The following is a 27,103-nucleotide window of genomic DNA, read 5'->3' on the forward strand; positions in this document are numbered from 1 at the left end:
ACATTTTGGGATGGGAGAGAGGGCGAGAAGGAAAGATGGATGGAGACCAGAGAGAACTGTTCATCCTGTCTACTGGTGTCTCAGAGAGAGAGGAGGGATGGGGGAGAGAGCTTTTGTGAACTTCAGTCGCTTTTGTGTGTGTGAGAAAGAGGTTGTGTGTGTGTGAGAGAGAGAGAAAGTGTGTGCGAGCTCATGACTCACCTGACTGTATGATGTTATCACCGGGCCGCTCCCCTGACAACGTGATAATGTCACCGGGGTCGGTGGCGTTGGCAGTGATGTCACAGAGGTCACTGAAGTAGCCGTCATTCTTAAGGATGAACACCAGCGACGCCCAGCCGTACGCTATCCCCGAGAAACACAGGTTTTCAACGAATCCCGAGGCCACCGTCAAACTGTGGCGCAGCTTGGCCCCGCCCCCACACCCCAGCATGCTCTCTGCTGCCACTRCCGCTTACTTCCTGCTTCACTTTCGGGTTCCTCYTATGGGACTTTGTGTTGCTGGTCAGAGGGGTGGTGGTGAAGCTCGGTAGTAGTGGTGGTGGGTCCCTCAATTTCTGACAACACCATCGGTGCCCCTGTTCAGTCATAGGGGTATTTTTGGAAAGTAAGAGGAGATGAGGCGGGACTAGCGCCAAAATATGAAGTACTAAAAGAAATGAGGGCAGTGAACCCCCCTGCAGCTAGTTACCTCAMACTTCACTGTGTTGATCTGYMTTGACTAGAATTAGTAGAACATGAACACAAACTAGTAGAACTTCAATAGAACTACTGACAGCCTGACTGCCTGTTAGAGAACACAGGTGAGTCCGTCATGTTTACTACAACTGTGTCCCAAACGGCACACTATTCCCTATATAGTGCACTATCTTTGACCAGCCCTGGCCCTAGTAGTGCACTACAGTAAATAGTGAATAGGGTTCCATTAGGAACTCAGCAGGATTAAAAAGCCAGTATTAAGCTTAACCTTTCTTTCACTACATCTGGCACTATAGCACTAGGTTCTCACACACAGTACACACAGTACACACAGTACACACAGTACACACAGTACAGACAGTACACACAGTACACATAGTACACACAGTACAGACAGTACACACAGTACACACAGTACACACAGTACAGACAGTACACACAGTGCACACAGTACAGACAGTACAGATAGTACAGACAGTACACACAGTACACACACACACAGAGGGCACTGCTCCTGAAACTTTATTGCTATGTAACAGCAAATACACTGTTAACCCAGATACACTGGGCACAAAAGCGAACATACTCACCAAGATCATACATGCCACCCACACACACACACAACACACACACAAACACACTGACACACACACACACACACACACACAACACACACCACACACAAACACACACACACATCACACCACACAAACAACACACACATCACACACAACACACAATACACACACACACACACTCCTCTACTGTAGTCAATCTGGACCTCATCTGAGCTATATCAAACTCCACTGTAACTGGCTCACCTGGTTTAATGGCTCACCTGTTCTAGTTTGCTCACTGGTTCAAACTGGCTCATACTGGTTCTAACTGTCCCTTGTTCAAACGCCACTGGTTCAACTGGCCTCACGGTTCTAACTGCTTCACTGGTTCAAACGGCTCACTGGTGCTAATGGCACTGGTTTCACTAGTTAATTGCTCACTGTTCAATTGGCTCAACTGTCTAACTGGCTCAACTGTTCAAAAGTCACTGGCCTTACTCAAAAAAGTCAAACGCTCGTTCAACTGCTCATGGTTCAAACTGGCTCACGGTTCTAACGACTGCCTCACTGGGCTTCCTATGGCTCACTGGTTACAATTGGCTCACTGTTTCTAACTGCGGTCTACCACTGGTTCTAATTTGGCTCACTGGTCAATTGCTCCGGTTCAACTGCTCCTGAGTTCACAACTGCTCACTGGTTTCAAACCTGCTCACAGGTTCAAACTGGCTCACGGTCAGTTACTGCAAGCTCACGTGTTCTAACTGGCTTCAACTGGTCTAATATGGCTCACTGGTTATTTGGCTCACGGTTCAAACGCCACTGGTTCTACTGGCCACGGTTTCCACTCTCACTGCGTTTCAAACTGGCTCACGGTTCTAACTGGCTATGTTAACAAACTAGGCTCACTGTCAATAACTGGCTCACTGGTTATGCTACGTTTCAAATTGCCATGGTTCTAATTGCTCAAACGGTTTTAATGCTCACGGTTTCTACACTGGCTCACTGGTTATTAAAATCTATGGGCATACACGCCATTCGGTTCTAGATGCTCACTGGTTCAATGGCTCACTGGTTCACTGGCACTGCACTGCTGCAACTGGTTCTCAACTGGGCTCACTGGTTCAAACTTGGCTCACTGGTCAACTGGCTCACTGTTTACTGGCGTGCACTGTTCTAATGCTCTGGTCTAACTGTCCGTTAAACCTGGCCTTCGCGGTTTCTTAACGGCTCACTGGTCAAACCGCTCACTGGTTCAACTGGCTCACTGGTTCTAACCGGCTTCAGCTGGTCTAACTGGCTCACTGGTTCAAACCGCTCACTGGTTCTAAACTCCACTGTCAACTCGTCTCACTGTTCTAACTGGCCTCACGTTCTAACGGAAGCTCACTGTGGGGGGGGGGGGGTGGGGGGAGGGGGGAGGGGGGGGGAGGGGGGGGGGGGAGGGGGGGGGGGGCTTCCGTGTCAATCCAATCCTCTAACTTAGCTCCATTAGTTCTTTGGAAAGCGCTTGGCTTCAGTGGTGGTAGTCCCAAAAATGATGCTACGTACCTTCCTAACACCCACATACCTGCTTCTCGCTATACAACAAATGTGAACAGTTAGCGCTCTGTCCACTAGCCCTTAAGAACAAACAGTCCAACACAGCTAGAGTAAGTCTTGTTGACCTGTCGGTGAGGTCGTCCTCAAACTGCATCCGACTGTCAGAACACATAACAGCTACATGTTATCAAAGGTTCCACGAATATGGTTTTATTCTTTTGTTTATAGTCTGGTGTTGGGTATCCAAATTATTGCATGTTTAACATTAATCTTTACCACATCCAATACTTCTGTTATCGTCATGAATTCTTGCTGTTATCTTTATGTTTTACAACACACACACAACACGAACACACCCCTGACGAAAAATATTGCAGTCAGAGTGCAGTATAACTGCAGTGTTCTCCATCACTGCGTCCAAAATAATAAAAAATAATGCAATAATTTTGCAGTGTAACTGCAGTATCTGTATACTGACCTTCCACAATACCACAGTCCACTGCCGTTACTGCACTTTTACTGTAGTTCAAACTGCAAATCTTTTTTTGAAGACATAAATGCATAAATGCAACAATAACAGCTGTTGATAATAGATGTCATGACAATGTCATATACATTTGCAGTTTCTAAAAAACATTTGGTTTGAATAGGCTACATGTAGGCCTAGTTGAATCCTGCAAACAGGTCTGAAACATCAGAAAGCTAAATAAACATCCAAAGTACCTAATAAAACATTCACCTCCATATAGTCTCATTTGGTTTACGTTCAAATTCATATCACTAGGCTACATACATGAAAAACCAACCTATTCTCTCTTCGTAATCGAACGGAGTAGGCCGCAGACTAGGGTTTGTGTTCTTTAGGTAGCCTAGGCTACAAAATCAGTAAGAAGTCAGAAGTTTACATACACTGAATTTGAGCATAAAACTCGTTTTTCAACCACTCAACAAATTTCTTGTTAACAACATATGTTTTGGCAAGTCGTTAGGACTCTACTTGTGCATGACACAAGTCATTTTTCCAACTATTGTTTACAGCAGATTATTTCACTGTATCCACAATTCCATGGTCAGAAGTCACATACCACAAATTGACTGGCTTTAACACACTGGAAATCAGAAATGATTCATGGCTTTAGAAACCTGATAGCTAATTGACATAATTGAGCATGGGGAGGTGTACCTGTGGATTATTCACAAGGCCTACCTTCAAAACTCAGTCCTTCTTTGGTTACATCATGTGAAACAAACACAGACCACAAAAAAAGTATAGACCTCCACAAGTCCTGGTTCATCCTTGGAGAATTTCCAAATGCCTGAAGGGTACTTCGTCATCTGTACAAACAAAGTACGTAAGTATAAACACAAGGGACCACCGGCTGTCATACAGCTCAGGAAGAAACGCGTTCTCCCTAGAGATGAATGACTTGGTGAAAGTGCAAATCAACCCAGAACAACAGCAAAGGACCCCGTGAAGATGGCTTGAGGAAACAGGTACAAAAGTATCTAATACCACGATCAAACAAGGTCCTATATCGACATAACCTAAAGGCGCTCAGCAAGGAAGAAGCCACTGCTCCAAACCGCCATAAAACAAATCAAATCAAGTTTATTTTATATAGCCCTTCGACATCAGCTAATACTCGAAGTGCTGACAGACACGCAGCCTAAAACCCAAACAAAGCAAGCAATGCAGGTGTAGAAGCACGGTGGCTAGGAAAAACTCCAGAAAGGCCAAAACCTAGGAAAAACCTAGAGAGGAACCAGCCTATGAGGGGTGGCCATCCTCTACTGGCTGTGCTGGGTGGAGTATATACAGAGAAATGCCAAGATAGTTCAAAATGTTCATAATGGACAAGCAGTCAAATAATAACACCGAATTTTCAGTTGTCTTTCATAGCCGATCATCAAAGTTGAAAACCAGGTCCGGGACATGGCGGTTCCATAACCGCAGGCAGAACAGCTGAAACTGGAATAGCAGCAAGGCCAGGTGGACTGGGGACGCAAGGACCATCACGCCCCGGCAGCCCCGACGCAAGCCCCAGGCTCAGGTCTCCGAGAGAGAGAAAGAGAGAGAGAAAGAGAATTAGAAGAGAGCCAAGATTTCCAAAATGTATAAATGACAACATGGTCACATATAATCAGGAATAAAATGTCATTGCTTTTCATAGCCGATCATTAAAGAAATAGAAAACACAAGGCGGCACAGGTAGGCTCATAACCGCAGGCAAAAAGTTGAAACATGGAATAGCAGCAGGGCCAGGCGGACTGGGGACAGGACGACAAAAAAGCCAGACTAAGGTTTGCAACTGCACATGGGACAAAGATCGTACTTTTGAGATACATTCCCTCGGTCTGATGAAACAAAGATAGAACGTGGCCATAATGACCATCATTATGTTAGAGAAAAAGGGGAGGCTTGCAAGCCGAAGAACACCATCCCAACCGTGATGCACGGGGGTGCAGCATCATGTTGTGGGCCTGCTTTGCTGCAGGAGGGACTGGTGCACTTCACAAAATAGATGTATCATGCAGAGAAAATTATGTGGATAATTGAAGCAACATCTCAAGACATCAGTCAGAGTTAAAACTTGCGCAAATGTTTCCAAATGACAATGACCCCAAGCACTACTCAAAGTGGGCAAATGGCTTAAGGACAACAATCAAGGATTAGGCCATCACAAACCCTGACCTCAATCCTATCGCAAATAGTGGACAGAACTGAAGAAAGTGTGCGAGCAAGGAGGCCTACAAACCTAACTCAGTTACACCAGCTGTCAGGAGAATGGTCCAAAATTCACCCAACTATTGTGAAGCTTGTGGAAGCGCTACCTGAAACGTATCGACCAAGTTAAACAATTAAATGCAATCTACCCATACTAAGTTGAGTCTATGTAACTTTTTGGACCCAGTCTCGTAAACCAAAAAAAACGAAAATAAATCATCCTCTACTTTATTCGCATTTCACCATTCTTAAAATAAAGTGGATCCTAACGACCTAAACAAGGGATTTTACTAGATTAATGTCATGAATTCGAAAACTGAGTTCAATTTCTGCTAAAGTTGTTAAACTCGATTAACTTACATATATCAGTGCTTATTGGACGTAACTACGCTATACATAAAATCAGGATTCAGTATCCAAATATACAGTAGGCTACTCGGCTTAATTGAGTTCAACTATGAATACAGTAAAGTCAGATCACGTCATACGCCATATCTCAGTAGGCTACGGCTTATGGACCATCTTAACTATGATTACTGGAAACAATCGTACACCCAATATAGAGGTAGGATAATCTTCTGAAAGATATAACCACAATATGTCCATCTCACATTTAGACTAACTATCTAGTCATTAATCTATGGATCTTGATGTCAGTTGGATTAGAATAGGGTAAATTTCCACCACAGGGCTGTCTCTGAGCAACTCCTCTGTTGTTTAAAACTGGGATCAAACTAAGGTGAACCGAGGTAAAACAGAAGGCAAGCCATAAAGTGAGACTGAAGACAGCGAGGCGTCACTATGAGAAGTGGGCTAAGTTCGTCACTACTCAGTCGTAGGGCTACAGCTCAGTAATTTAGACAGTACAAGCCTGTAGGCAAGCAGTCAGATTTTTAGAACAGTAGACCTGTAGGCTACAGCTCAGTTTAGCACAGTAGGTGGAGGCTTACCCGTAAGACAGTAGCTTAGACGCTAGCAGTATTTACGACAGTAGGCCGGTAGGCATACAGCTTAGTCAATCGTAGACAGTGAGAAGCTGTAGCTACAGCTAGTATTTAGACAGTAACCTGTGGCTAAGCTGCAGTATTAGACAGTAGACGCTGTAGGTCACGCATATTACGCATGCGAGGTAAACTCAGAGTAGACCAGTAGGCCGTAGTCTAGCTAGCTCAGTAATTTAGCACAGTAGGCCTGTAGCTACAGCTCCATAACGATTTAACTGGCCTGTGGCTACAGCTGCGTATTTGACAGTAGACTGTAGGCTATAGCCTCGTATTTAGACAGTAGGCCTGTAGCTAAGTCAGTAATTAGACAGTCAGGGTCCTGTAGGCCTAAAACAGCACTCAGTATTAACATAGCCTGTAGGCTACAGCTCAGATTGTAGACAGTACGACGATGTAGGCTACAGCGTCAGTATTTAGACGTAGAGCCGTAGCTACAGCTCAATATTAACGTAGGCTGTAGGCTACAGCTGCATCATTTAGACAGTAGAGCGCTGTAGGCTACAGCTTAGTATTTAGACCAGAGAGCCTGTAGGCTCCAGCCAGTATTTAGAACAGCGTATGATCAGCCAGGAAGAGACATAAACTAAATAATAGCCAACCTGTAGGCTATAGCGAGTCAGCTGCAGTATAGACATAGCCTGTAGGCTCACTCATAATTAAGACAGTAGGCCTGTAGGCTACAGCTCAGTATGTTAGACATACCGACTTACAGCTCCAGTATGACTAGGAGGCTAAGCCAGTATTTTAGACATATGCGGTGTAGCTACAGCTCAGTATAAACAGAAACCTGAGCACAGCCAGTAAGACAGTAGACCTTATCGGGGGGGCTACAGCTCAGTATAACAGTAAGACATGTAGCTACAGCCATATAACAGAGGCTGTAAGCACAGCTCATATTTAGACGTAGACTGTAGCCTACACTCAGATAACCATAGCCGTAGCTACACGCCATATTTAGACAGTAGCCTTAGGCCTACAGCTCAGTATAAGACATAGATCTGTAGGCACAGGCTCAGATTAGACAGCTAAGCTGTAGCTACAGCCAATTAGACAAGGCCGGAGCAACTCAGTATAGACAGTAAACCGTAAAAAAGCTTATATTAGACATAGGCCGTAAAGCACAGCCAGTATAACAGTAGACCTGTAGCTACAGCCATATTTAACAAGTAGGCCGGTAACTATAGTCAGTTAGACAGAGTCCTTAGGCACAGCATATGTTAGACATAGGCCTAGGCTACAGCTTAGTATTAGACAACGCCTTAGGCCTACAGCCACTATTAGACAGCAACCTGTAGGCCATAGCGCTCATATTTAAGACAGTAAACCTTAGGCGACAGCTCAGTAATCTTAGACAGTAGCTGTAGCTAACACAGGTATTAGACGTAGCTGGACAATAACGTCACGTATTTAATCAGTAGACGCTGTCAGAAAACCAGCTTGAGTATTTAGAACATAGGCCTTAGCTACAGCTCAGTATTTAGGACATAGACCTGTAGGCTACAGCTCATATTTAGACAGGTAGGGCCGTAAGTATAGCCAGTTTTAGACAGTAGGGCCTGTTAGGCTAACAGCTCAGAATTAGACAGTGGCCCTGTAGCTACACTATAGTATATAGACAGGTAGGCCTGTAGCTACAGCCAGTATTACAAGAAGACCTGAGGCATTATAGCTCAGATATCAGACATAACTAGCGCACAGCTCAGTCAATAGACAGACTAGGCACAGCCCAATATTTAAACAGTAAAGCCGTAGTTTAACAGCATCTTAGTATTTAGACAGTAGGCCTGTAGGCTACAGCTCAGTATTTAGACAGTAGACCTGGGACATCAACGGAGCAAATGTGGAGTGCAGACAGCTGGACTGTGGAAGACAGCTGGACTGTGGCAGACAGCTGGACTGTGGCAGACAGCTGGACTGTGTGCAGACAGCTGGACTGTGTGCAGACAGCTGGACTGTGGCAGACAGCTGGACTGTGGTTCTGCAGTTTCAGCAACACGAGGCAGTTACTTTGGCAGAGGATCTGGATTAGTCACACAGATGTATTTTTCATGCAGAGGATCAGAGTCTGAACTGCGTCGATGCCCATACTCATACGCTGGCTTCGGAAGCTTTCTCACAACGGAGGCGATGCCGGTGTGGTCTGTTCAGGTAAGACTTGTTGGTTAGATGGTTTGAAGATGTTTGTTTTTTTACTGAGTCACGTGCTGTSCYTGCTRTAATAGCTTTCCGAAGTGAGGAGGAGAAGTTTCCATTGATAGTACATTTTACAGACAATTTTCAGGTTTCAGGTTCCAGCATTGTGTTGATACTCTGGRAAAATATTTGTTTTGTGTGTTTGACTATTTCCGTGATYGTGTAAATGGAGCCAAACTATCAGAGAAACTTGACTAATTAATCAAATAGAAATCCTCAATTTCTCCTCACGCTCCCTGGGATCATCAGAACTGCTACTGTCTTTCAGGTCTATAAGTTGCTGTAGGCCCTTCATCTTTGAAATAGAATAACAATAAACCTCATAAACAGGGTAGGTATCTGTTTGTGTTGCTCTGTGAGGGAGGGTGTTATTAATCACTTACACTTACTTCCACATCGATGATGTCATCACATCCTAAATTAGGAAAGTCATTAGATGTTCCATCCTCTTCTCCAGATCYCCTGGTCCAGCCTGATATCTCCYTGARTGTCTCAACGGAAGGGGTGTCCAGGGGCTACCYGGGWCCCGAGCTGTTATGGGGCCACAGCTTCACCATCACCTGCTCCACTCAGCCACAGTACCCAGGAGGATCCTTCCTCCTCATGCTCCCCGGGATCAACAGAACCCAGACCCAGCCAGCTGWCAATCACTCTTCTGCCTTCCTCTTCCCTGCGGCAGATGACTCCCACCAAGGARTCTACAGCTGTGTTTATAAGAATGATGTTTTCTCTCATAACTTCTCCTCTGAGAGTGAGYTMSTCTCTCTAACCKTAACAGGTACCTGAACATGAACCAGACGTAACTTTAACTGACAGACTCTGATTCACAGATGGTTCTGATGCTAATCACTAGGATGCTAACCAATAYGTGTCTCTGTTCCAGCCTCTCCTCTGCCAGCTGTCATCATCAGACTGGTCATAGTGCTGCTGACCACCACAGCTATGTTTCTGCTCTGCAAGTCAAGAGTCAGGTAAACAAAAGATTTATGCATAGAGGCTGAATACGAACTAGTTGGGAGATGGACTGTCATTGTTGTGCGTGTGTGTGTGTGTTGTGTGAGATCCCCTTTCGGTAAACAGTAGTCTCCTGGTGCTGTCTCTTTTAGGTCAGTAGGTGTCAACAGAGAGCTGGATAGCGGTGCATGGAGGGGTAGCCCCTGCACCCCAGGAGGGAGGGCTGCTGGCAGAGAGAGGTGAGAGTAGCCCAGAGGACAGGAGGAAGAGGACGAGTAGGAGGCAAGTCTTTCAACACACTGCTCAAGATCAGGTTACACACACACGCATCTTCAGAATAAGCTATTTATGATATAGGTCATTTCCACTGACTAATTTCGTGATAATTCCACAAAATGAGGAAATGGACATCAGTCGGGGTGGGGGGATGATGCATTTCTAACCTTTAATATCTCTCCAGTTTGTCCACACACACATACACACATACACACACACACACACACAGATTTTCAGAATAATTAATGTAAAGATATAGGTAATTCCACAGTTCTGAGTACAGTACGTCTTGAGTCATTTCCTGTATATAAAACCTGATCAGATACTAGCTGGGACTGGTGGGGGTGTGAGAAAGAAAGGGGTAGTAGAGAAAATGTATATGATGAAAAAAATGATACGTGATTTTAATTTCATATTTTGGCAACTTTCTCATCAATATTTACTCATAGCTCTTTTCTTGAATTACAGATTTGTACACATGTTGCAGTTTAGTGAGCTTTGCATAATTAATGTATCCTATATCCCATAACCTGTGTTTTTACGAATTTATGGTTGTGTCGCAAATGTCACCCATTTTGACCAGTGCCCTGGTACTTTCCCTGGTATGAAAGTGCACTAAATCAAAAATTGATTGATGTAGAAAATAATTCATGCTTGTGTAAATAATTAAATATATATTGTTGTGTTTTTTTGTATCAAATAAACTGTATGTTATCAGTGCCTAGTACAACCATTTAACTGATTCAGTAAATAAAACTTTATTCGTGTGTATTGTATTTTTATCAAATAAACCACTTACTTACAATGCATGCTGGTTTTGGGTAAATGCGCAACTAATGGTAATTACGGTAAAGAACCCATCCCCTATCCTGTGTGTGTGCTCGTCATCTCGCACTAAGGGAAAATAGGAAAAACTGTCGGAAGAAGGGGGAAGAGCAGTGAACATACCTATTATCTATTCTAGGTTGGTTCTAAAAGAGTACACAGTCAAGGGGGCTTAGCTATTCACTTTCAGCGTTAGTTTACCCATGTTTGTGTAATCTAGGTAAAGCTATTTGGTGAATAGGGGAAATTCGACTTCACTACTCGGTCGTGAGGTGGGCTAAGAACGCCCAGAATTGGAATTGCAACGACTTTGCTAGCCGCAGCAGTTGGAAATCTGAGTGTGTTTCGATAGGCCTGGATCCCTGTTCAAACAACGTCTGGGGACTTGCATGAAAACAACAAAAGAACCACCCGAAATTGGTAATTCAATACATTGTTTTTCAATCATTTTATTTAAGTGTCTGAACGTATACAAAAAAAGAGTTAACGTTAGCTAGTTAGCAAGCGGTCGCTAGCTAACGTTAGCGGTGTTGTAGTTTGGGTAGCTAACGTTAGATGTCTACAGTTGGGAATTTGTAGCTTAGCTATAATATAGCTACTGTATTCGACTGTTTGTTTTGCACTCATTGCACTACGTCCAATAATAGCGACTTGCTTAGTTACCTATTAATAAGCTAACATTAGCATAAAACAATCGTCGTTAGCTCGCTAAGTTAGTTTCTGCTAGCAAACCACAACGAGCTAACGTTTGCTTGAGAGCGAGTGTGACGTTTGTCACCTAACGTTGCGCCAACAAAAGCAATTGAGCTATGTGAAGTTATCAAAATTGTCTACCTAACAAGCATTTTATGGTCTTAAGTTCCATGTATTTCACTGACTCCGGCAGACAGTAAGTTGGGCATATTGTAGTCGTTAGGTCAAAGCCCTTCGGGAGAGTGAGCTAACAGATACTCCTCGTCACGGACGTTGGCCATCCCGCTCACGAAATATGAGTCAAAGTCCACGTTAGTCATTTTATCATAGGTCTCTATTACATCACCGTCATGTGTAGAGGGACTTTTTGCTGTCTTCCCCCCCTCATGCTGTTAATGTGTAGCAGTGGTGTAGCGTTAATGACTCTAGTGAGAAGTTGTTCTCGACTAGCCAAGGTAGCTAACTAACGTTACATGTTTTAGGAAGTGTTTGCTCTGTCCTAAGCTTTATCTCCTGTCATATTTGCCAAAGTCTTTGTAAGAAATGCATATGGAAAGGATGGGATAAATCGAGATGTAACCTTATGTGGTGAATGCATGAAACACCTGCAAGGTGTACAAACGACTACTTGACATTACATGGCGGTGTACAGTAATAATTGTCCAACACCATCCGTGTTTGTGTTTTTTCCTTTTCTGTTATGAAGGCGTGGCTCCCTCTTTCATGTCTTGGATTTCTTTGATATATTCACAATGAGAGCAAGGTGGAAAGGGGGAGGAGAGGAAGAGAATAACCTGTTTTGTGGGTCTTGGCACGTTTTGGAATAGGATGGGTTTACATAGTCATTTAGCAGACGCTCTTATCCAGTATCTTACAAGAGCAATCAGGGTAAAGTGCCTTGCTCGAGGGCACATTGACATATTTTTAACCTAGTCGGCTCAGGATTTGTACAAGCAACCTTTCAGTTTCTGGCCCAACACTCCTAACCGCTAGGCTGCCTGCCAATGGGTGGGGTAGAGTCAGGCGTGGTTGTTTCATTTGCGCACTCAAGTTATGTAGAAAGACTTCAGAGTCCAACGGCGATGCCATTGCCACCTTCTCAGTTTACACTGTTTCAATGCAGGGTCTCCACCAGACGTGACCAGGGCCATGCATTGGTTTGTTCTGCTCTTATATTGTATGCTACAGTTCCATGGTTTGTCGCTCCTCACTACCAGTATCTATTGATCAAAAAGAGCACCATACATACACATGTCAAACTATCTTAGCTGTCAGCTGGGGGGGTTTCCAGCGCAACACAGCCCAAATGTTTGACATTTGTCAACATTGACCAGTTGAAATGTTGGGAGAAGGAGAGGGAACGAGTTAGTACATGCTCTCTTTTCAGTAGTTGTAATATAAATACCCTCAAATGTCATTTGTGAGATGACTCTGTCGTTGAGTTCATACTAGAAGTTTTTCAAAGTGACTTATTTCAAAAGTTGTAGCCTAGCAATGTAGTAGCCTAGCTCCAGCACCACAGTCAGTGCTTTTTTATGCAGGAGTATCATTATGAACCTCTGTAATGACGCCTTTCAAGTCACCTATGGGTGTGGGCCCAGACACACGGAAGTCTGCTTTTACTGTATTTGCACCTTCCTAGGTTTGGCGCTACACCTGAGATGTGTTTATATTTGAACTGTTAACTTGGTGTTAAAAAAATAAATACAAAAATTTGCCGGTGGTTTTCAGAGTGAACATGTCAGCCATTTCATTTCCTGGTCACTTTTACTGGTTGTGGCATGACTCCACTCTACCTGTATGTAAACAACGGGCGTGGCTATTTCACATTCTCTTCCCTCCATATATTTGATTGAGCATGACATCATACTGCTGTGTATCTGACTCCCTTTTCCCCAGTCAGAGAATTAACATGTCTAACTTTTTACTGTTGGTTGGATCTTGGAAGGTCTGTCTTGCACTGCTCAACGTGCCTCTACGTGTGTGTCAGTGTCAGAGGCCACCATACTCTGGCCAGTATTTAGTTTGCCTGCGGGAGTGTTACATAGGCGGAAGTCTAGGAGTGGCACTGGTGGTGTTTGGGTAGCCTTGTAACACATACTGGCACATATTGTTTGAATAAAACACTTTTTTTCCCAATGTAGGTTAGTTTTTTATGACGCCACAGACTGGTAGGTCGACCGGTAGCCTTCACTGTGTAGCTTGTTGTTTATGTTGGTCAATCAAAGAGGCTCAATGTGGAGCGAGGGTTCACTAATGCAACACTAGACGGAATAACATTACCCAATTAAAGTTAGCCAAATGAGAGGGAGAAAGCTAGAACCAACAGGTAGGCTGCTGTTTTATGTGAATGGGGTTTGGGGTGAAAGTGCAGCATTGGCCGCAGCATTAGCCTAGCTATCTACACTGAGTGTACCAAACATTAAGAACACCTCTTACCATGACAAACTGACCAGGTGAATCCAGGTGACAGTCATGATCCCCTTATTGATGTCACTTTAAATCCCATACAATCAGTGTAGATGAAGGGGAGGAGACAGGTTAAAGAAGCCTTGAGACATGAGTGCCACTCAGAGGGTGAATGGACAAGACAAAATATTTTGGGTGCGCACGGGGGGTGCGCAACTCAATATTATAAGGTGTTCCTAATTTTTGTACAGTCAGGGTAAAGCTGGCTCTTCTTGCTACCCAGTTAGCTAGTCTTGGCCTGTAGCTGAGTTGCCTTGGTGTCTCTCCTCTTCCTCCGTCTGCTCGCTCCCTTCTCATACGTTACTAACCGGCCCATCCGCAGCAGCAAGAGAGTGCCAGCCAAAAGAGCTCAGGTTAAAAATGTATGTTTAAAAAAAACATGTATTTTGAATATCCGGATATCTGACAAAGATTCATGATACTATTTGAGTAGTGAAATTATTCAGACCCTCATTCCTATTTTTTTACAGATTTTCCCAGACTTGACCATTGCACCTTCTCAGTTTACACTGTTTCAATGCAGGGTTCCACCAGACGTGACCAGGGCCATGCAGTTGTTTGTTCTGCTCTTATATTGTATGCTACAGTTCCATGGTTTGTCGCTCCTCACTACCAGTATCTATTGATCAAAAGAGCACCATACATACACATGTCAAACTATCTTAGCTGTCAGCTGGGGGGGTTCCAGCGCAACACAGCCAAATGTTTGACATTTGTCAACATTGACCAGTTGAAATTTGGGAAGGAGAGGAAACGAGTTAGTACATGCTCTTTCAGTAGTTGTAATATAAATACCCTCAAATGTCATTTGTGAGTGACTCTGTCGTTGAGTTCATTAAGAAGTTATTTCAAAGGGACTTATTTCAAAAAAGTTGTAGCCTAGCAATGTATAGCCTAGCTCCAGCACACAGTCAGTGCTTTTTATGCCAGGAGTATCATTTATGAACCTCTGTAATGACAGCCTTTCAAGTCACGCTATGGGTGTGGCCCAGACACACGGAAGTCTGCTTTTACTGTATTTGCACCTTCCTAGGTTTTGGCGCTACACCTGAGATGTTTTATATTTGAACTGTTAACTTGGTGTTAAAAAAATAAATACAAAAATTTGCCGTGGTTTCAGAGTGAACATGTCAGCCATTTCATTTCCTGGTCACTTTTACTGGTTTGTGCATGACTCCACTCTACCTGTAGTTAAACAACGGGCGTGGCTATTTCACATTCTCTTCCTCCAATATTTTGATTGAGCATGACATCATACTGCTGTGTATCTGACTCCCTTTCCCCAGTCAAGAGAATTAACGGTCTAACTTTTACTGTTGGTTGGATCTTGGAAGTCTGTCTTGCACTGCTCAACGTGCCTCTACTGTGTGTGTCAGTGTCAGAGGCCACCATACTCTGGCCAGTATTTAGTTTGCCTGCGGGGAGTGTTACATAGGCGGAAGTCTAGGAGTGGCACTGGTGGTGTGGGTAGCCTTTGTAAACACATACTGGCACATATTGTTGAATAAAACACTTTTTTTCCCAATGTAGGTTAGTTTTTATGACGCCACAGACTGGTAGTCGACCGGTAGCCTTCACTGTGTAGCTTGTTGTTTATGTTGGTCAATCAAAGAGGCTCAATGTGGAGCGAGGGTTCACTAATGCAACACTAGACGGAATAACATTACCCAATTAAAAGTTAGCCAAATGAGAGGAGAAAGCTAGAACCAACAGGTAGGCTGCTGTTTATGTGAATGGGGTTTGGGGTGAAAGTGCAGCATGTGGCCGCAGCATTAGCCTAGCTATCTACACTGAGTGTACCAAACATTAAGAACACCTCTTACCATGACAAACTGACCAGTGAATCCAGGTGAAATCATGATCCCCTTATTGATGTCACTTGTTAAATCCCATACAATCAGTGTAGATGGAAGGGAGAGACAGGTTAAAGAAGCCTTGAGACATGAGTGCCACTCAGAGGGTAATGGACAAGACAAAAATATTTGGGGGTGCGCACGGGGGGTGCGCAACTCAATATTATAAGGTGTTCCTAATGTTTGTACAGTCAGTGTAAAGCTGGCTCTTCTTGCTACCAGTTAGCTAGTCTTGGCTGTAGCTGAGTTGCCTTGGGTCTCTCCTCTTCCTCCGTCTGCTCGCTCCCTTCTCATACGTTACTAACCGGCCCATCCGCAGCAGCAATAGAGTGCCAGCCAAAAGAGCTCAGGTTAAAAATGTATGTTTAAAAAAACATGTATTTTGAATATCGATATCTGACAAAGATTCATGATACTATTTGAGTAGTGAAATTATTTCAGACCTCATTCCTATTTTTTACAGATTTTCCCAAGACTTGACCATTGCCACCTTCTCAGTTACACTGTTTCAATGCAGGTCTCCACCAGACGTGACCAGGGCCATGCATTGGTTTGTTCTGCTCTTATATTGTATGCTACAGTTCCATGGTTTGTCGCTCCTCACTACCAGTATCTATTGATCAAAAGAGCACCATACATACACATGTCAAACTATCTTAGCTGTCAGCTGGGGGGTTCCAGCGCAACACAGCCAAATGTTTGACATTTGTCAACATTGACAGTTGAAATTTGGAGAAGGAGAGGGAACGAGTTAGTACATGCTCTCTTTCAGTAGTTGTAATATAAATACCCTCAAATGTCATTTGTGAGATGACTCTGTCGTTGAGTTCATACTAGAAGTTATTTCAAAGTGACTTATTTCAAAAAGTTGTAGCCTAGCAATGTAGTAGCCAGCTCCAGCACACAGTCAGTGCTTTTATGCCAGGAGTATCATTTATGAACCTCTGTAATGACAGCCTTTCAAGTCACGCTATGGGTGTGGCCCAGACACACGGAAGTCTGCTTTTACTGTATTTGCACCTTCCTAGGTTTGGCGCTACACCTGAGATGTGTTTATTTTGAACTGTTAACTTGGTGTTAAAAAAATAAATACAAAAATTTGCCGGTGGTTTTCAGAGTGAACATGTCAGCCATTTCATTTCCTGGTCACTTTTACTGGTGTGCATGACCCACTCTACCTGTATGTAAACAACGGGCGTGGCTATTTCACATTCTCTTCCCTCCATATATTTGATTGAGCATGACATCATACTGCTGTGTATCTGACTCCCTTTTCCCCAGTCAGAGAATTAACGTCTAACTTTTTACTGTTGGTTGGATCTTGGAAGGTCTGTCTTGCACTGCTCAACGTGCCTCTACTGTGTGTGTCAGTGTTCAGAGGCCACCATACTCTGGCCAGTATTTAGTTTGCCTGCGGGGGTGTTACATAGGCGGAAGTCTAGGAGTGGCACTGGTGGTGTTTGGACTGAGGCCAAGGTTAAAACACACACACCAACTGTCACCAGCCATTCAAATGTGTCTGAGTCAGCAGCAGTAGTACAGGACCAGACTACAACGATACTTTACCACATAGCACCAGTACAGGGACCAGTCTACAACAGATACTTTACCACATAGCACCAGTACAGGGACCAGACTACAACAATACTTTACCACACGACCAGACCACAACAATACTTTACCACACAGCACCAGTACAGGACCAGTCTACAACAATACTTTACCACACAGCACCAGTACAGGACCAGACCACAACAATACTTTACCACACAGCACCAGTACAGGACCAGACCACAACAATACTTTACCACACAGCACCAGTACAGGGACCAGACCACAAACAATGCTTTACCACACAGCACCAGTACAGGGACCAGACCACAACAATACTTTACCACACAGCACCAGTACAGGACCAGACCACAACAATACTTACCACACAGCACCAGTACAGGACCAGACCACAACAATGCTTTACCACACAGCAGCCATGACACTCAGTAAAACACTGTGGAATCAAGTGTGTGTGTGGTCCTTGCATATTACTACCCAATCACTATAAAACTATTATTTCCATGTAGTATGGGAACATACTGAGCTTCCACTGACATGAGGCCTGATAACTGCTACTGATTGAGATGACTTTTGTATCTGGAGATTTAACTGGTCACACTGAGACTCTTTTTTTAGAAAATATTTTATATTTTTGATATTTTCTTCAGGTGTGGTTTATTTTTTATATATTTTTTAACCCTTATTTTACCAGGTAAGTTGACTAAGAACACATTCTCCTTTACAGAAACAACCTGGGGAATAGTTACAGTGTAGAGGGATGAATGAGCCAGTCATAAGCTGGGGGTGATAAGGTGACAATATGAGGGCCACATTGGAAATTTAGCCAGGACACCAGGGTTAACACCCTGACTCTTACAATAAGTGCCATGGGATCTTTAGTGACCACAGAGAGTCAAGACACATGTTTAACGTCCCGTCCAAAAGCCTTCACCCTACACAGGGCAATGTCCCCAATCACTGCCCTGGGGAATTGGGATATTTTATTTTAGACCAGAGGAAAGAGTGCCTCCTACTGGCCCTCCAACACCACTTCCAACAGCGTCTTGTCTCCCATCCAGGGACTGACCAGGACTAACCCTGCTTAGCTTCAAGGGCAAGCCAGCTTTGGGATACAGGGTGGTATGCTGCTGGCATTGATCTAGAGCAGTTAGTAGTATTTACCGACAATCCTACTTGCATGTGTTGACTGAGAATGCATTGTGCACATTGGCGGGTTAGTTGTGTGTGAGAACTGTGTAGGGTCGGGAGCAGTAAATGGCTTAGCTGTCTAATACCCATGCTATCCCATCAGTGGACACACAGGATTCACCACTGGGCTAACGGCTTTAATAATGGAGGGGCTAACGATGGCCTCCACCAGCACTTAAGGCCTGCGCTGGACTGGACTTGTTAGAAACATCAGCATTATGGTGATGACGCCTGATGCTCAGAGATCTTTATATATGCATACAGCCTAGGCTAGACACTTTATTCTCCTTGAAATGGGAAAGGATTTCCACGGCCTGTAAGTAACGTAATATAACACAGAAACACAACACCACAGTACAGCCATACATGGTGGCAAGCAAATCTTTAGGTTGACTCAGCGTGTTATCTCTGCTGTCTCATTCAACAGCCTTTAGGGTGACTGAGCGTGATATCACTGCTGTCTGTTTCAATAGCTGTCGTGTGTGTCTAAGAACACACTCTACAAAGAACCTAGAATCCTAGCCAACTGATATCACTGGTGTCACCTTCAGTCTTTCAACAGCTGATAGTCTAGGAAGAACCTAGAATCCTAGCCAACTGGTCACCTTCAGTCTCTTTCAACAGCTGATAGAAATATCCTAGAACCCTACCTGGCATGCTGAGTGAGGTCAAAATTACATGCAGCACATTGAGGATGACAGAGCCTCATATTACTGGTGTCTCACCTCCGGTCTCTGAACAGCTGCTGTCTCTGTGTCTCACAACAATTGGTCCTTTGACATATCTGATCAGATCAGCTCTGAAATGATCGGATGTGATTGGTCAAAAGACCAATTAGTGGGRAAAACATCAGAATTGGTCTGCCTGTCTGAACGCAGCCCTAGAATCCTAGAAATCTGGCACATGATTTTAGGGGCATGGCCATTTGGCTTCAAARGGTGTTCAGTCTGCCAGGGCACTAAGGCCATCTGCCAGGGCAKTGTTTTTTTWWWAAAGAAACTCAGTCTGGCTTTCAACTTACTCTTAAAAGTTGTAATAGTAGAATGCACGAGGTGAAATTTCGATATTGGGTAGTACATCATCAGGTATCCTCTTGTCATGTCAGTCATTGCATACCTCAGAGCTATTCATAACTAGTTCATGTCATCTGTTTTTTAGCACAGATTTTGAGTCACTCAAATATCACATGAATAGACATTAGACATGGCAAAATGTATAGAATTGCAAGAAAATGAGCTATATAAATAATTTTTTCTTTCTCTGCACCCAAAATGCGAATAATTGCAGAAAATAAGCTTTAAACCAGCARCATTTTCTCCTCCAACAAGCGGGGTGCAAATAGTTTGTGTCATTAACATTAAATTCTCTGGCAACAGCTCTGATGGACAATCCTGCAGTTAGCATGCCAATTGCACACTCCCTCAAAACCTGAGACATCTGTGGCATTGTGTTGTGACAAAACTGCACATTTTAGTGGCCTTTTAGTGCCCCCAGCACAAGGTGCACCTGTGTAATGATCATGCTGTTTAATCAGCTTCTTGATATGCCACACCTGTCAGGTGGTTGGATTATTTTGGCCAAGGAGAAATGTTCACTAACAGGGATGTACATTTTATTTTGAGAAATAAGCTTTTTGTGCCGATGGTCACTCTGACAGAGCTCCAGAGTTCCTCTGTGGAGATGGGAGAACCTTCCAGAAGGACAATCATCTCTGCAGCCAAAGACACAATCTTTTTAACAACCAATGCTAATTGTTGCATCTTTAGATCTTCCCTCTTTCTGAATTTTTAAAGGATATTTTCATTTCTGTCATATGAAACTATTCGGTGTGCTTTGGAGAACGGTGTTTTCTCGCTAATTGGAATTTGGAATGTATCATGTGAGTAAATAGCCTAATAAGTTATGTTTGGGATTGCCATTCTGTGCAAGAAATAAATATCTGACCAATAGAATAGGTCAACTTTTGGACTATGGGGGAAAGTAAATTGACAGGCTAGTGCTTGTGCTGTTTGTTACTCATCTTGATGTCTGATGAAAAGTGAATGTGGACAGTTCTTCTAACATCCTCAGAATTGGAGAAGAAGGAGGAACACCGTAGCATCCCTGATGGATCCTTCTTCACTCCGAGTCTACTTCAGAGCTGAGATGCCTGTGAGAAGGACCCGGTCACGAGACTGGCGTTGGCTAATAACAATTGAGATATCTGAGAGAGCCATGTGAGTGAGAGGTGCTTTGGAGCAYGGCGGTTGGCAGCTGGGAGAAGGGAATTATAATGATTATATTCAGCCCAAGGGCAYAACGGACACTGGCTGCAAGGCATGGATTTTCGGGGGCGTTGCGGCCACACAAGGGGGTCGTCAATGCCGCTGGGAAATTTGAGGCCTGTATGTGTTACAAGGCTACCCATCTGAACCATCTGAAGTGTTTTGTCCCTGTCAGTGTAAACCCATGAGCCCAATTTAAATGCATTAGCCTGCTTTAGAACATATGTTTGCTGATAAATGAGGCCAACTTTTATCATTCTTTCTAGTTCTTATATTTCTTATTTTTTGGATTAGTGTGTATTGTTTTGTGTTCTGTATTATTGCACTGTTGGTGCTAGAAACATCAGCATTTCGCTGCACCCGCGATAACATCAGCAAAATATGTGTACGTGACTAATAACATTTGATTTRAGATATGAAATCATTAGAGGAATGGAAAGAAAGTCCCCTTGCCCTTGCAACCACTCCAGGGCTGAGAAGGAGAGAGAGGTAGAGAGGGACCGATGAGTGGATAAATGAAAAAGTAAAGGATTAGCCACAAAGACAACCTGAACAGCTGAGGCAGGATGTGACATGCCAGAACTCACGTTGGAATGTGTGACGGACGGGGTGCTGTGTGTGTGTGAGAGACGGGGGCGGAGGACCAGCTAGTAGAGAGAGAGAGAGACGAGGGGGGGGAAACAGTGTGTGTGTGAAGCGGAAAGAGAAGGGCTGGGTAAAGAGATTAAACAAGTTCACTGAAACTTGATGTTCTGTTTTTAGTTTTCAAGGATAAAGCTCATGTCACCATGACCAGATACCAGACCTACTGTAATACACGTCTCTTTGTTCATCCACTCACCACAGACAGCTGCAGACTGGGTGGGGGGTTGCTACTGTACACTAATGAATACTGTCAGTGGCTGACTGGAGACAGGATTCAAGGGTGAAAATGATTTGGATGGCTGGTCCTCCGGTATGACTAGAGCTCAACAAGGATCTGATTCCATGTAGGCTGATGTGGGTCTGAATCGGTTATGTTTTGAACTAGGTATGTGAACGGTTATTCAAATATCCAAACGGACGTTAGGATTGTAATACTTTTGTGAGTATGACATTTTGTGAATTCTTTCTGTGGGGGGGGGGCTATTTTAACATGGGGAAAAAAACTTTTTCTAAATGACATTTTAATATCCATGTGACATTGTTACATACAAGAATATACCATGACATTTCAAATTCTTAGTTGAATAAAACACTTTTTTCCCCAATGTAGGTTAGTTTTTATGACGCCACAGACTGGTAGTCGACCGGTAGCCTTCACTGTGTAGCTTGTTGTTTATGTTGGCCAATCAAAGAGGCTCAATGTGGAGCGAGGGTTCACTAATGCAACACTAGACGGAATAACATTACCCAATTCAAAGTTAGCCAAATGAGAGGGAGAAAGCTAGAACCAACAGGTAGGCTGCTGTTTTATGTGAATGGGGTTTGGGGTGGAAGTGCAGCATTTGGCCGCAGCATTAGCCTAGCTATCTACACTGAGTGTACCAAACATTAAGAACACCTCTTACCATGACAAACTGACCAGGTCAATCCAGGTGACAGTCATGATCCCCTTATTGATGTCACTTGTTAAATCCCATACAATCAGTGTAGATGAAGGGGAGGAGACAGGTTAAAGAAGCCTTGAGACATGGAGTGCCCACTCAGAGGGTGAATGGACAAGACAAAATATTTATGTGCCTTTTGAACGAGGGGGTGCGCAACTCAATATTATAAGGTGTTCCTAATGTTTTGTACAGCCAGTGTAAGCTGGCTCTTCTCTAGGCTACTCTATCCAAGACAGGGACTTCTATGATGATACGTTGTATGATGATGAAGAACATTGTGACTGCTACCAGTTAGCTAGTCTTGGCTGTAGCTGAGTTGCCTTGGTGTCTCTCCTCTTCCTCCGTCTGCTCGCTCCCTTCTCTACGTTACTAACCGGCCCATCCGCAGCAATAGAGTCTCTCCTCTTCCTCCGTCTGCTCGCTCCCTTCTCATATGTTACTAACCGCCATCCGCAGCAGCAGCAATAGAGTGCCAGCCTATCTCCCGTGCAGAAGAGCTCAGGTTAAAAACGTATGTTTAAAAAAAAAAAAACATGTATTTTGAATATCTGGATATCTGACAAAGATTCATGATACTATTTGAGTAGTGAAATTATTTCAGACCTATTTTTTTTTTTTACAGATTTTTCCAAGACTTGACCAGGAGGTTAATCTCTGTGGGTTTATGGTTGGTCCAGTTAGGCCAAGTGTTCTGTCCTGAATCCTCTAGCTACGTTTGGCTCCTCGACAAAGCTCCTCGACAATTTTGTTTAAAGGTCCAATGCAGCTGTTTTCTCAATATTAATAATTTTGTGGGTAACAATTAAGTACCTTGCTGTGATTGTTTTCAATTCAAATGGTCAAACAGAAACAAAAATAGCTTGTTAGCAAAGAGTCATTTCTCAAGCAAGAATGTATCTAGGGCTGTCTGGGAGTGGGGAGGGGGAAACTCAGAACTAGCTCTTATTGGCAGAGTTTTTTTTATTGGTCTATTAACAAACTCCATCCCACCAAAACAGGCTGAAATTCCAGGCAGTCTTTTCTAACAGCTCTTACACTAAAAGGGCATTATGATTTTCACAGTATTATTTCAACCTCCATAGTGTGAATATAAAACACAGTAAAATCATGTTTCTCACTGCACTGTGTCTTTAAAGGTCTGTTCCGTCTTTTACTGTCGTTCTAGTTTCTGGTTCTGTTTTGGGCTCAGCCAGGAGCTGATGGGTGTAAACTCTGGGCCCAGAATAGACTTCTAGAACCCGTGGTGCTCTCTCTCGCTCTGACTCTCATTCTCTCCTCTCTTTATCTCGCTCTCACCTGCCTCTGTGGAAGACTAGAGGTGCTAACGAGCACCACCTGCCACAGCCCTTCCCTAAGAACATGTGATTCTCACCCCCAGTCATCACACTCCTATTGTAACGCAACATATTTCCTTCTGTTTCTGCTTCTTCTCTTTCCTGTATCTCCTCAACTCCCTCCTATCCTCCCTCTCTCTCCTTCTCGTCCTCTCCTCCCTCTCTCTCGTGCTTTCATCTTAAGTGTGGAGGTGATTAGCATCCTGGCGCCCTGCTGCTTCTCTGTACAGCATCACTGTAATGTGTGTTTTGTGGGTTAACTGTCTCTGTCTGTGTCTCTCTGTGTATGTGTGTGAATATAACGGAGTATGGAATGTGGTTTAAAACGCTTTATTCTGTGTGTGTCAGGTTAAACTCTGTCCTTCCTCTTTGTGTGGTGCAGGTGATTTAACCCTGTCCTCTCTACTCCGTGTGATGCTAGGTGTTTGAACCCTGTCCTGTCTTCTCTACTCCGTGTGGTGCTAGGATGTTTAACCTGTCCTGTCCTCTACTCAGTGTGGTGCTAGGATGTTTAACCCTGTCCTGTCCTCTACTCAGTGTGGTGCTAGGATGTTTAACCCTGTCCTGTCTCTACTCAGTGTGGTGCTAGGATGTTTAACCCTGTCCTGTCCTCTACTCATGTGGTGCTAGGATGTTTAACCCTGTCCTGTCTACTCAGTGTGGTGCTAGGATGTTTAACCCTGTCCTGTCCTCTCTACTCAGTGTGGTGCTAGGTGGTTGAACCCTGTCCTGTCCTCTCTACTCAGTGTGAATGGAGCAGTGTGAGAGTGCAGCCTCTCTCCTGGCCTCCGTGCGGGAGCAGGAGCGTCAGTTTGAGCGTCTGACTCGCGCTCTGGAGGAGGAGAGGAGGTGCGGAGGCACCCTCCCACGCCCTCCCCCCAATCTACAGGTAAAGCCCTCGCCCCCATGGGATCATCCATCACCCCCATAGTATTCATGGGATCATCCATCACCCCCATAGTATTCATGGGATCATCCATCACCCCCATAGTATTCATGGGATCATCCATCACCCCCATAGCCATCATGGTATCACACATTCCATCACTTCGTCCTACCTTGTTTCATCACGTTTAACCGTCCTTGTAACTATCCATGCCGTCGCCTCCATAGCTGCCGTTAGGGTTGCAACATTCCGATATCTTCCAGGAGGGAATAAGCAGGAAATTGGAGGATTTCCGGAAAACCTGTGAAATTTTTCATGAAGTTCACAGAATTTTGCAATCTTGGCCCCCATGGTGTCACCCATTGCCTCACCCCAACCGGCTTACCGTCGTCCCTTCTCGTTCCATCATTGGTCAACCCTTCCTGTAGCCATCATTGGTCCGCCCTATCATGACCGTCCGYTTCCATCCCTAATGCTGTCAGTCTGGCCTCTGTCCCAGGCCATGGTGGACGCAGCCTTGTGTCTAACTYCCCCCAGGTCATCTCTGGGGATGTGCATGCCATGTGAAGGTAGCCTGGTCCCACCTCTGGTTGTTTTTGCAGTTACGCATTGCAGCAGACTTGTGGTACAATTGTTTTTGTGGCAGTTCGGTGTTGACATGTGAAATTCTCATATAGGCTAGAGAGAAATGTCATATTATAAACCTGGCTAGAAGACATTCCTAAGGCTCATATGTGATAAAACATTATACCGWATTTTCAGTGTTAATGATCCCAGTCCATGGCTGATCCTGTGGTCAGAATATTACAGATCGTTCAGATAGTAGAATTGMAGTATTTAGTTTGAGAATGTTAGCTGTTAGCTAAATGCTAACGTGTGAAAATGAACATAAACCAATGGCAAAGACAGGCAAATCCAGCTCAACATTATACAAGCACTGCTAGTGGCTACTGAATGTCATTGTTGGTGCTATTCTGAAGGAAGAGCTGCATGTGTACACTGAGCAGAAGGGAGAACAGAGGAGGGAAAATACACTTTATTTTTACAAATAGTATACCGCTGCCCGCTTGATTCATAACCGGTTGGGTTTTGTCCAATCCCTGGTCTAGGTTACTGTTTACATGTCCACTTTCTGCTTAGTGTCTGACTGTGTCAGGCTTCCCTGTCTGGACGTAGTGACCACATAGCTTTAGATGACTTGTGAACGTACGCACACTGTCTGGTAAGAAAACACACTGAGGTGTGTCATTTTACCACCCTCAGGCATTTGATTAACACACTACACGTAAAACACGTAGTCTCGTCTCTCAGGGTTGGTCTGGTCAGTCAGTGTTGTATCTCTGGAGAACAGACAGGGTTGGAATGTGCCTGGTCTTCACCCTGTTTATAAACCTCACACACACACACACACACACACACACACACACACACACACACACACACACATTGAGAACCCCACTGAGACAGACACACACACAGCCAACTGACAACCCACTGACAGGTTCTCACACGCCCTGCTCTCTCCGAGGCTCTTTCTGTCTTGCTGGCTGCAGTGTTGCTCTGAACCGGTCTCTCATCCTCCTCCATGACTCACCCATTCTGTCCATCCATTCATGTTTTTTTCATTCGCTTCATCAATTGTTGGATTGTTTGTCTACTCTGTACTTACTGTATTTCTGCTTGGCCCAAATGGGATATGGTGTTGTCTGGGTGACTGAATGGGATAGTGGTGTTGTCTGGGTTGACTGATGAGATATGTTGTCTGGGTTGACTGAATGGATAGTGTGTTGCTGGGTTGACTGAATGATAGTGTCTGGGGTTGACTGAATGGATAGTGGTGTTGTCTGGGGTTGATCCGAATGGGATAGTGGTGTTGTCTGGGGTTGACTGAATGGGATAGTGGTGTTGTCTGGGGTTGACAATGGGATAGTGGTGTTGTCTGGTTGACTGGAATGGATAGTGTGTTGACTGAATGGATAGTGGTGTTGTCTGGGGTTGACGCGAATGGGTGTAATTAGTGGTGTTGTCTGGGTTGGGACTGAATGATATGTGGCGGTTGACTGAATGAGATAGTGGGTTGAGCTGAATGGGATAGTGGCTGGGACTGAATGGGGGTGGTGTGGTGACTGAATGGGATTGGTGTGCTGGTTGACTGAATGGATGTGGGGTTGACGAATATGGGATGCGTGGTGTTGACTGAATGGGATGTGTGTGTTGACTGAATGTGGATGTGTGTTGAACTGAATGGGATGGTGGTGTTGACGATGGTGGTGGTGTGACTGAATGGATAGTGGTGTTGAGTCTGGTGAGATTGGGATAGTGGCTGTTGACTGAATGGATAGTGGTGTTGACTGAAATGGGATAGTGGTGTTGGGACTGACATGGATAGTTGGTGTTGACTGAATGATAGTTGGTGTTGACTGAATGGGATAGTGTGTTGTCTGGGTGACTGAATTGGATAATGGTGTTGCCTGCTTGTT

The 27,103-nt window shown here is 44.2% G+C and overlaps 2 pseudogenes; one reads left to right on the plus strand and one right to left on the minus strand.

Moving 5' to 3' along the window:
• The window catches only part of LOC111980029 (equilibrative nucleobase transporter 1-like), a 23,361-nt pseudogene extending 22,211 nt beyond the window's left edge, over positions 1-1,150 (minus strand).
• A 9,712-nt stretch (positions 1,151-10,862) lies between these two features.
• Positions 10,863-27,103, plus strand: part of LOC111980030 (catenin delta-1-like) — a 49,382-nt pseudogene continuing 33,141 nt past the window's right edge.

Source organism: Salvelinus sp. IW2-2015, linkage group LG20 (assembly GCF_002910315.2).
Source record: "Salvelinus sp. IW2-2015 linkage group LG20, ASM291031v2, whole genome shotgun sequence".
NCBI classification, from domain to species: Eukaryota; Metazoa; Chordata; class Actinopteri; order Salmoniformes; family Salmonidae; genus Salvelinus; species Salvelinus sp. IW2-2015.